Raw genomic sequence first — 12881 nt, forward strand, 5'->3', positions numbered from 1 at the left:
GTTTTTAAAAGGATCTCACATTTGAGGGATTATGTATTATTTAAATAAAACCTCACAAAGCCTGATTCATGCAATGACCTAACAGGAAAAAATCCATTTCCGTAGACTTTTCTGATAAATATAGTTTCTTGCAATGAGGATTATCACTTGTTCATTTCTAAGTACAAAAATAGTTTCATTTTTTTTTTGAGATTTGTGATTCAAAGGCACAAGATAAATTAAGAAAAAATACAATTTCAAGTCTAAATTGTGCTGGAAAGTGTTTCTTCATCCATGTCTGAATGTTACATGCTTTCATCTGTGTTTCTTTGAGGGTCAAAAAAGTCTGAAGTTTCCTTTAGGCTTACATGACGAGTATTTCCTTTTAACACTTCAATAAAAAATATATAGAAGTTTTCCGTAGATCTTAGAGGCTGAAGAACAGTGGAAACAAAATTTCCACTGAATATTGGAAGTCGGCCTCCCAGATGGAACACAGGGTTGGGGTAAGAAAACTGGTTCTATTTTACAAGATTTGGAAGCCCAATAAAATTTCTCCAACTCCCAGACAGTCTTCGACCAAGGGCAAAAATGTCCCGGCACTATTGGAAAAATAAAACAAAACAAACAAAAAAATGCAACCTGTGACTTAGAGGAATATTAGAATAAACTATTTGAGCCGTCTGCATCTTCAAGAACATTATCAAAGGGCTTTTATATTTGGAGGGAGATAACAGCATTCTCTTCTTCTTGGTTTATCAAAGACAACTTATAGTCTGTAATATTTCTACCGTACAACTGTAGTTAACATGCCAAGTCTTAGTGGGAAATTGCTTTCAAGCAATTTCTCATTATCCAAGGACTGTCATCTTATCAACTGATTTGAACCACTCAAGATATCCCCTTGGATAGCCGACAGCCCCGGGCTTTGATAATGAATGTAGGCTTTCCTAGGAGTTTGCTTTCCTTATTTCTTACTAAGCAAAATTTCCCCACTAGCAGCATCTTTCTTCGTGAAATCCTAGGAAACGTTAAGGGGGGATTTTGTTGTCCATTACACGCTATTTAGTACATCCTACTGCTACAGTGAAATGCGTATTTTCCACCTCTTAAGGAAGTCACTTCAGCTTGCAACACTGCCTTATTATGGCGTTTAAAAGATTCCATCTTTGTAAATGGAATAAGTTAATAAAATGGGTCCAAATGGGTCCTGTTATTAGAAGCAACTCTCCATGCTCAACGTGGAAAACACCCTTCCTGGAGACTCAGCAATTTCCACTGGAATTCCAGCCTGATTGACTGGTCTCCATACCTCCCCTCAAATGCATGTGTTAGTGTGGCTGTAGCTTTTCTGGAAATGTTCTTCTCTGACCCAGCAGTAACATCCATCCATCACCCTTGTCTCTTCTATTTCATCTGCTAGCCAGCACTACAGATATAAGAAGCAATTAATAATGATGGAAATATAAAATATTTCTTTAATAAGCAAAGCTGGGGTAGTACAAACAGTGGCTTAACTGGAAAGAACATTTCCACATGGAGGCTCCGGGTCCCTGCTTATCCATCTGTCTCGTGGTGATTATTGTTAACTCACATTTTAAAGTTTATCTCCGTATCCCCAGAACTGCGGGATATCTCTCCCCAGCAAGATTATTCCCAGGAAGTTTCTAGACACTGTGGCCAGTTTTCTGACCCTCCCACTTCAGTGGCCTCTTCCGCTGTCTTCTGAGAGCACAATAGCAATTTTCCATCCCAACAGGGGTGGTGATCATTTGCTTCTTTTTGATGGTAAGCCAGTTCGACAGGCTGGGCCAACAGATGAAGACTTTCTTATTCATCGTTTTTGTTTCTTCTGGGTCTCAGACAACCACCCGTTGGAGACGTCATATCTTATGAAATGCATGTGATTCTCACAATGACTCTAAAAGTAAGTGTTATTATTGCTATTGTTTTGAACAGATAAGGAAGCTGAGGTTCACAGAGTTTAAGCATTTGTCTAAAGGCCATCCATCCAGTAGGCAGAGGAGCAGCTGTAGGATTCCAAGGTCACTGCAGTAGATCCATGGAACACCTGCTTTCCACAAGGTACCCTCTACAATGTATTCCTCTATCAGTAAAGCTAGATGTTAACAAACAAACTCATCCTATAGACAGCCTCTCCAAAAACAGAGTCAAGATGTCAAACTGTCCAGAAATCAAACTATAGACTCTGTGCAAAAGTTGAAGATCTAAAGGGCTTGGGTTTTTAACCATGCTAAGTAGCTGAAAGTATGAGTCTGTCATGTTCCCCATCCCACCTTGCAGGCTTCCAGCACTTGCCCATAGCTCACTAGTAGGGAGCTCTAGGCCATCTGAGACATCTATGAAGTCAGTGGGCTGGGGAAAAAGGAGTGGAGTGGGTCTGCCAGGCATCGGGGTTGAATCAGTCTTCAGCCCTTAAGTGCTTTTTTAGAAGTAGCCTCTTCAAAATCATGCATTTCTTTTCTGTTTTTTTTTTTTTTTTTTTTGAGGGGGGCAGGTAATTAGGTTTGTTTGTTTATTTATTTTTAAATGGAGGTTCTGGGGATTAAACCCAGGATGCTGGGCATGCTAAGCGTGCTCTCTACCACTGAATTATACCACCCACCCCTCCACAAAATCATGCATTTCTTGCAACCTTGCACCTCTCCTGTATCTTCCCACGTAAATCCCTGTTCGTCTCCTTAGGGACCAGTTTCTTCAGGCAGATTTAGTTTAGGGGAATTTGATTTTACTTTGGGTTTCCTGTGTCTTATCTTATGGGGCACACTGCATTTCTAAAAGCAATGCTTTAATAACTTGACAGCTTCAATGTAACTTTGCAGCTTCTCCCCCCATGAATACAGGTTAGTCACGTGACTTGTTTAGGCCAAAGGGGTGACAGCAAGCGTGACCCAGGCAGAGACTTTAATAGCACTTCTACGTTGGGAACTGCCTCCCTCTGCTGTACTTGGGGGCTTGTGACCACCGTGCAAATGAGCCCAAGCCAGCCTGCTATAGGATGAGAGACCACTTGGAGGAAAATTACAGTGCTTCAGTGGGCCTGAGTCGACAGAGTGGGCAGATGCATAAGCGAGCCCAGCCCAGCCCGGCCACACCTGGCCTAGCCCAGGAAAGCCCCTGAGCTGAGCCCAGGCCAAACTGCCAAATCCCACAATCCCAGGATGAGCTATTAAAAGATGTCAATTTGTTTAAAAAATAATAATAATTTGACAGCTTGATGCCACTTGTGTTAAAATATCCTCAACTCTGTGAGAAGCCCTGGGATTTTTCTTTTCAGTTTCTTCTCTCTTTTTTTTTTTTTTCCAACTTTTTTTTTAACTGAGATTTTCAAACATACACAAAATTGGAAGAATTGTACAGAACATACCCATACCCATTGCTTAGTTCTATAACCAATAATTTGCTATATTTGCTTTATTATCTGTCTAACTATTCACCTTTCTATCCATCAGTCCGTATTATTTCTGATGTATTTTAAAGCAAGTTGCAGACATCAGTATTCATCGGTAAGCATTTCTTTATGCATCTCATTAGCAAGAGCATCACATTTGTTTATGTATATTTTTAAAGAAAGTTGTGTGCCGTGAAATGCATAAATCTTATGTGCAACCTTCCAAGTTTTGATAAATGCGCACAGGTATATAATGCAATCCTTACTGAGATACAGAGCAAGACCAGCATCCACATGGTTCTCTCCTGCCCATTCCCAGTCAATCTCCACCCACCCAGAGGCAACCAATTGTCCTTTTTACTTTTATTTAAGCATGAAAGGACATTTTTCCAAATGACACTAATGCAGGATCTACATCTGTGCCACTGTTGGAATCTGGAGACAAGTCATCAATTACTACCCAAAGTATAAAATACTCAGAAGTAGGAACCTCACTCTTGCCTCTTACCAGAATTATCTCCATTTGTACTTTCTTTAACTAAGTGTTTTTTCCACCATTGGCCAATGGTTCGTCCATCTTTCTGTGATGTCCAAAGCCGCATGAACAGACTTCAGAGAAGTTCAGACTGGCAATCTGTGGGGACAGTTTGGCTTGTAGAACTTCTGCTTTGCGGCTTTGGACACGGTCAGGCTGTGGGGCACTGAGCGTGTTCCGTGCGCAGTGATCGCTTGCATCAGGCTGACACTGGAGACTTTTCTGTCTTCACTCATGAGGTTTCTTGGCACCACTGGGCATTGCTCATTCGCCACGGGGTGCTGTGGAGTGATAGGGCCACCTGCTACAGCCCTGCTGCACAATGCCCAATTCAGGGCCAGCCCTTAGTCAGATGGCACATGCTTCTGACTAAGCTGATTTTGTGTGTGTGTCACAGGATGCCATGAAGTGGAGTGACCTTCTACAACATGAGCTGGGACATTCCATTGTAATCAGCGAGTTTTTGTTGGATTTTCTGCTTCAGGAATCTGCCAAAGAAAAGTTGTAGAAGGAAAGTACCTTTTTAAGGAACCTCCACACTGTTCTCCATAGTTAGCCAATATATTTTATCATTTTTCTGTTATCCTTGGTCTGTGCTCTGGGAGATGCGGTGAGGACCTAGAGCCCACATTTACCTGTGGGAACTACAGGATAGCCGTTTTTGTCTGAGCACCACCTCCATGATGAAGCCTGAGAATTTGGAGAACACCTTGCTTTGTGTTATGCTTTTTATTTTTCAAAGAGTTTGTCTATGTCTGCTTAAGGAATGCTTCCAACTTTTTGGAGGCAAATCATAAAGACATTATTAGCACCCTCCCTGTGTCTCATACCTTTTTCCAAGGGCGTCTCAGTGGAAAATGCACAATTTGCACCTTTGTTTGTCACTTCTCAGATGGCTCTCCTTTCCCCTGAGCTGGGAGTCCAGGCTAACCCTGTATTTCTCACAGGTAAATGTGGGCTCTAGGCCCTCACTGCATCTCCCAGAGCAGAGACCAGGGATAACATAAAAATGATAAAAATATTGGCTAACTATGGAGGACAGTGTGGAGGTTCCTTAAAAAAGTAAAAATGGAGTTACCATATGACCCAACAATCCCACTCCTGGGCACATATCCGGAGAAAACTCTAATTTGAAAAGACACATTACCCCAATGTTCATAGCAGCACTATTTACAATAGCCAAGACATGGAAATAAACTAAATGGCCATCGACAGATGACTGGATAAAGAAGATGTAGTATATACATATATGGTGGAACTACTCAGCCATAAAAAGGAATGAAATAATGCCATTTGCAGCAACGCGGATGGACCTAGAGATGATCGCAGTAAGTGAAGTAAGTCAGACAAAGACAAATATCATATAATATCACTTACATGTGGAATCTAAAAAATGATACAAATGAACTTATTTACAAAGCAGAAAGAGACTCTCCAACATAGAAAACAAACTATGATTACCAAAGAGGAAAGAGGTTGGGGGGAGGGATAAATTAAGAGTTTGGGATTAACAGATACACATTACTGTATATAAAATAGATAAACAACAAGGTCCTACTGTGTAGCACAGGAAACTCTAAGTATAGCCAATATCTTGTAATAGCCTATAATGGAAAAGAATCTGAAAAAGAATATATATATATGTATATGTATAATTGAATCACCTAGCTGTATACCTGAAATTAACAACATTGTAAATCAACTATGATTCAACAACAACAACAAAATATTGGCTAATATACCTTGGAGCTTACCATAGCCATTAGAATTCTAGCAGGAAAAAAAAATGTCCCAGCACCGAGTTATGGAAATTAGGGAGAATGTAATGAAAATAATTATTTCCAGATGGATAAGCTTGGGAAACTCATAAGGAGCAGTGAAGCACCCAGGGACTAGCAACCTCTAAGGCTGAGGGAGCAAGGGGAGGTGCTGAGCAGTGGAGCTGCAGGAGGGGGAACATCCAACAGGAGCTATAGCCATCGCCGCCTCCCTGGTGGAACTACAATGAGGCAAGGAGAGAGGGAAGGAGAAATACACTGACCTCTCTCTCCCCTCCTCCTGCAGTCTTTCTCCAGAGGTCAAAGCAGCCCAGGCAATGCAGTCCTGCCCCCCACAGCTCATCCCCAGGGGCAGGTAGAGGAGCAGGGAGAACAGCTGTGAGGTGTAGCGGGGCACGTTGGGAATAACCAGCACCCTGATTGGAGCCCCATCCTGTTGGTCTAAGGAGGCAGGCAGGCCATTCTGATACCCTGAGAAAACAGCCTTTGGGGCTCATTCCCAAAGTCTAATTGGATCAGTAGACCCAGCAAGTCTACTACGATCCACACCTAATCAGGGAATCTGCATATTGGCCTGAGATCAACACAAAGATCCCTTTAGTGGTGCTGAGAATTTTGTTCCGGAAACCCTCATATTAGCATGGAGAGTCTAAAAGTTCTCACGGGGGAGGCACACCTAGGCCTTGCTGTTTCTGGGATCCTAAGATCATCTCCTCCTGCAGTCTTATAGGTTCCAGCTTAGAGATTCTGGTAGACCAGAATCCCGTTTGTTCCGTCTGGTGACAGTGACTAAAAGCCTCACCTGTACCGCTCTGCTCCCCTCCCCACCATGGGGAAAACCACTTAAGTTACTCAGTGTCCCTTCAGATAAACGCTGTGCAATGCAGCTGACAAATCTCTTCAGTTATTCCCGAAGCACTGATTGCACACCTACACCCACATCGGGGGTTTGCTCAGCATATGGCTTGGGGGGCACAACTCAGTCCCAGCACCCCTATTTCCAGATAAGATCCTATTCACAGGCACTGGGGGTTAAGACTTCAAGCCTATCTTTTTAAGGGACACAATTCAATCTACAACAAAAGCCAATGGGTGTAGGGACTCCAGAAACTGTATTTGGACTAGGCTTTGCCCCCTGGAGGGTGACTCTGGAGGACTCACTTTTCCATCCTTGTCCCAGGGGAAGCCCCACTGAGAACAGAGATGTGAGTGTCGGCCTCTTGGGAGGTCCTGACGACTGAAGGAACCTCTGAGCAGAAAGGCAGCTGTGGCTGGGGTGAGCTGGGGAGGGGGGGATGCTCCCCCGACAACTGCCCACCCAGACCCAGGATGGACCCCACGCGCCTGAGGCGGTAGCAGCCATCACTTTGGCAGGGAAGTGGGGTCCCCCATGTGGGCTCAAGCTGCTGCCTGTGGCCTGAGGTGCTGGGGGCCTTCACACCTCTTTCTTCTGCTGCTCAGATACCTTCCACATGGCCTTTCCACAGGGGCCTTAATCATTTCCTTCTTTTTACTACACTGATTGCTCACACATGCCCATTCCCGGGGGGTCTACACTATCCGAGGCATGTGATACACCCACAGCCCGTCTGAGCAAGCCTGGCAAGGCCACAGGCCTGGTGCTCATATGTGGGCCGAGCCATGTGGCTCAGGGAAGCTAGAAGGACTCCCTGCTCTCTGGGCAGGAGGCACCCTCAACTGGGAACCCCATTTTTCATTGAGGATGGAACTGTGAAATAATTAGGAAACCAGATCTGCTTTTCAATCTTTGTCTTTATATGACTCAAGGGAAATGGCCTAAGCTCACAAGCCTTGCCTTCTTCATCTGTAAAATGGGGCTAATTCCAGCGCCGACCACAGAGGGTGGTTGTAAGGATGGGTTGAAATGATGAATTTAAAATGCTCTGGGTATTGTTCTCGGTCCTGGTGATGCATTGTTCCATGAGTAACGATAATCACTTTGTTCTACACACACGCCTAGTAGTAGGTGTGCACCGAGCGAGGCATCTGGGGAAGAGGAGAAACAAGACAAAGGGGACACATGGTCCACTAGTTCATTGTGTTCGAAGCCCACCTGCACAACCGCCGCCAGCTCTATTACCCACCAGGTTGCTTCGCCAGCTGGGGTGGAGAGAAGGCAGCGTCAGATCTTCGGGGCGTGTCAAGTTCCTCCACCACCCAGACAGCCCCATCGTGACTTGATTTAGGGAAAGACTTTAATGTGGCCTCCAGGATCTGTGAACCCTGTACAAAGTGGATTTATTCAAGTCGCTGCTCTCAGACCTCCTTTAACTCCAAGCTCGGGTTGTATTTGTTTCCCTGGAGTTGCCAACTGAGCTGTGCAATCGAGAAGGAAGCATTCACTGAGGTGAGCCACAAATGCTGTAGAAGGATACATTGCTCTGATTTATGTGTGCGACCCTGCTGGTCCCAAAGCCAGTGTCACTGGAACACAGAGCACCACACTCGCCTACTGCTGTGATTCTCGCTGCTGATGTGGCATCTTGCTATTAGAAGAGTTACTGTCACTTTTATTTCAAAAGAAAGCTTATCCTTTGAAGACAGGTAGGTACCTTTATTTGCTTTTTTTTTTCTGATTGAAGTATATTTGATTTACAATTTTGTGTCAGTTTCTGGTGCACAGCATGGTGATTCAGTTCTATAAATATATTTTTTCATATTCTTTTTGTTATAGGTTATTATAAAATACTGACTGTGGTTCCCTGTGCTATACAGAAGGATTTTGTTGTTCATCTATTTTATACACAGTAGTGTGTATCTGTTAATCCCAAACTCCTAATTTATCCATCCCCCCCAACCTCTTTCCTCTTTGGTAATCATAGTTTGTTTTCTATATCTGTGAATCTCTATTTTGTAAATAAGTTCATTTGTATAATTTTTCTTAGATTCCACATATAAGTGATATTGCATGATATTTGTCTTTCTCTTTCTGACCTACTTCACTTAGTATGTTAATCTTTAGGTCCATGCATGTTGCTGCAAATGGCATTATTCATTCTTTTTTTACAGCTCATTAGTATTCCATTGAATGTATATGCACCGCAACTTCTTTATCCACTCATCTGTCGATGGACGTTCAGGTGGCTTCCATGTCTTGGCTTCTGTAAGTAGTGCTGCTCTGAACACTGGGGTGCGTGCATCTTTTTGAATTAGAGTTTTTTCCAGATATTCGCCCAGAAGTGGGATTTGTGGATTATATGGTAACTCTATTTTTAATTTTTAAAGAATCTCTATACTGTTTTCCATGGTGGCTGCACCAAACTACAAATTATTTGCTTTTAATAGGTGAAGAAACTCATACTCATGGAGTTTTAATGACATTAAATTGAGAAAATGGGAATTTGAACACTGCATCCACCTGCCTACTCACTATATAATTTTGTCAAGTTCATTATTTTATCTGAACTTCTATTTGTTGGACTGGCGATTATATATTTTTCATGGTCATTACTAAGAAGAAATTAGGCAGCATATACAAACCACAGTGCTTGGCACACAGCAGACGATCTCACCTAAAGCAATGAGAAGTGAGGCAGCAGAACGAGTGCTCAGTAAAGACCCTGTTCTTCGTAATTCCAGGTCCTAGACAGGGGCCAGCAAGTTTTTTCTCTGGGTCAGACAGTATTTTCAACTTTGTGATCCATACTGAGTCAGGCAACTATTCAAATCTGCTGCTGTATCATGTAAGAGCAGCCATAGACATTACTCAAAAGAATGACCATGACTGTGTTCCAATAAAACTTTATTTAATTATCCTTTATTTATAAAAACAGACAACAGACCTGATTTGGCCCACAGCTCATATGACGACCCCTGACCTAGAAGAGAATGTTATCTATAAGTGGTAACACCTAGTAGATAAGCCCCTGATCATCCTTAACGATTTAATTTCAGTCTTCCCTCTTCTGTGGAACTTCCTCCCCAGCAATGCTGGGCAGACTTATGGCTCCTGTGACCTCTCTGCCCTTTGGATGCATCACAGGACCTTCCCATTGTGAGCAGGATGCGGGTATCATTTCCTAGTGGTTCTGTAAATACTGGAAGCCAGTGGCTTTGTCTCTTTGCTCTTTGTCAAATATTTAAAAGTGAACAACAATATTTCTCATCTTCGCAGAAGATTAAAAAAAAAATAGTGAAAAACTTCAACTAAAGTTGGGAGAACTTAGACTAATCAGTGGTTCTCAACTGGGGGAGATTTCGTCCCCAGGGAACCTTTGATAATGATTGGAGACATTTTGGGATGTCAAGATGGGAGAATGGGTCCTATTTATACCCAATGAGTAGAGACCAGAGATGCTGCTAAACACCCAAGAGAGAATAATTTGGCCCCAAATGTCAAGGGTGCTGAGGTTGAGACACTCTGGACTGGCAAAAATGAAGCATTTTATAGGCTACCTGTGTAAATCATGTGCACAGTACTTCACAGTTTATACAATGTTACCTATCCTACTCCCTGCCAAAGGAGCATGAGGAGAATCAAATGTGATGATGTATGTAAAAGGAATCTGCACAAATCAGTAATTTTGTGCAAAACTAAAGTCTATTCTGTCTGTGAGCTAATCCTGGAGTGCTGACACCATGTAGGCAAATTCTAGAACATTCTTCAGTGTATCCAATCCAAATCTCTCCCCTTCAATTTAAGCCTTTTTCCCATCCCTGTCTTCTCGGCAGGACTAGGAGTGCCTTTGGCCACCTTTCAAATGCGGGGGAAATGAGAAGCCACACCTCAATCTGCCTTTTTCTGCAGGCGAAATTATCAAATTCCATTTAGCTTTTTCTCCAGGTCCTATTTTTGAAGCCTTTCATTATTTTAGTTTTTATAAAGATTTCCCTGTGGATTTTCTCCTACTTTACCACATACCTCCCACGATAGTCACTCTTAACCTAAAAGGGCTTCCAATGAATCTTCCCCTTGGACTGAATTTTGCAAGCCATGCTGTGCATATAACTTTGGTGGTATGTGTGTCTTTCTGCTGAAAGTGTCTGGCCCACGTTTCTCTTTAACATGACCGAGTGAAGTGAAAAAATCCAGTGCTGTTGTTTTGGGGAACTGCTCTAAACCACCTGGGTAGACAGGGGCACAATTTCTTGTTAGGTGTTTGGCCACTTAAGGAGACTGAGTGGGACACTGGTGGTGGTTTCTTTTCATTTGGTCATCTCATGGATTAAATTATACCCTCTAAAAATATATATATATATTGAAGTCCTAACCCCACATATCACCAAACATGGCTTAAATTTGGAGACAAGGTATTTGCAGAGGTAATCAAGTTAAAATGAGGTTATTAGGATGGGTCCTAATCCAATGTGACTAGTGTCCTTATAAAAGGGGAAATTGGACACACAGACACACGTGGAGGAAGGACAGTGTAAGATGTGCAGGGAGAAGCTGGCTGTCTATAAGCCAAGGGACAAGCTGAGAGGCTTGGAACAGGTCCTTCCCTGGAGACTTCAGAGAGTGCATGGCACTGCTGACACCTTGGTTTTGGACTTCCGACCTCCCAAACTGTGAAACGACGTATGTAGGACTTTGTCACCGCAGCCTTAAGAAACCAGCTGCCGTGGTTTCTGCCACTGATGCAGTAGCTGGAGTTCATGATCATCTCAGAATATTTCTGCCAAGGATTGTTTCATGCCATTCCTCTGCGTAACAGATGTCATCAGTGGTCCACCTATCCCCGCCCTCCTCCAAAACACACACACCTATCCCAGAGCCTACCTGCAGCCACGCTGATGGCTTCCTGCATCCCCTGGCTAAGAACATCCTTCGACCATGGGCATACACAGCCACATGCAAAACAGGATAAAGTGCCAGAAGTCCCCAGAGTGACTGTCACGCAAGGCGAGGTAGCCATTGGGAGTAAATCGTCCAGCTTCTTCTCCCTGGTAGGATCTCTTACAGTTGGCTTCAACACAACTTTTCAGAAGATTCCCAGCAGCCTGAGCGTGGTTTGCCCATAATGGAGCCTACTCTTTAAGGTATCTCTTCTTAGCTTTGTACCTTCTGCCTACTCACTTTCCCATCCCCTCACCATGCAAGTAAAATATTTTCCCCAAATCCTTGTCTCGGGACCTACTTTAGTGGAACTTCACCCTAGGTCACACTGCTTTGGAAATATGAATGACAAGGTTGGGATGTGAGCGCCATCCCTGAGGCTAAATACCCAAAGGAAAGAGAGAGGAATTTGGTACTAGGAGTCCAAGAAAAGGTGCCCTGTCAACCAGGGGCAAGGTCAGGAGTCAAAGCCAAAACCTGATCAGATTCAGAGGTCCCAGCCAGAGTCACAGCAGAGAATGAGTGATTCAGGGTTGCCGTGATCCAGGAGGGGGCCTTTCCCATGTTCACTTAGGAACCACCTGTAGACCAGACACTGGTCTCAGAGCCAGAGGCAGGCAAGAGATGAGACACACTCTCTGAACTCAAGAGCTCACCTTATTGTGGGAAGAGACCAAGGTGTTAAAAAACTGTGATTTAAGTGCCTTGAGACAAATGCTAATTGGGACCCTGGGGAGCCCAAGATGGGAGCTAGAGGGTCACATTCTGAAGGGCCAGGTATACTGTGCTAAGGCATTTGTATTTCCCACTTGTAGGTAAGAAGTAGGGCTGGGTTCATGGCCCTGTGACCTGTATGGTCAAACAAGGTCTTGTGTTTAGAAAGCCCCCTACTTGGGTTAATGCTCTCCTGTCACCATCCTGAGATTGTTAATAATTTTTAAATAAGGGGCCTCAATTTGGCACTGAGTCCCCCAAATTATGTATTCAGTCTTGATGATAAAGCGTCTAGAAATTACTACTGTAAAGAATGCTTTTAAGCCAGGTCTACAGTGTGTGGGCTGGAGATTTCTAAGGATGGAAGTATGCTGATGGGACAGGCCTGGGAACCAACGGTTGTTCCTCTATTTTGAGGGAGGGATTTTGGGGAGCTCACTGGCCAAATCAGAACCTCTGCTTTCAATTGGAATATAAAGACATTCAGGCATTTTGATGCTTCATTCATTCATTCACTCATTCTTTCATCCAAGATGCCTGAAGTATTTCGAACAATTTCATATGTTAAGATACATCACACACCAATATTTGTTATAAAGTGAAAAGCCGTGTGGAAGTCGTGTCCATCCGGCATGACTGTCCAGGCAATTTGGTCAGTGTTCTCAG

This window comes from Camelus bactrianus, chromosome 1 (assembly GCF_048773025.1).
Source record: "Camelus bactrianus isolate YW-2024 breed Bactrian camel chromosome 1, ASM4877302v1, whole genome shotgun sequence".
NCBI classification, from domain to species: Eukaryota; Metazoa; Chordata; class Mammalia; order Artiodactyla; family Camelidae; genus Camelus; species Camelus bactrianus.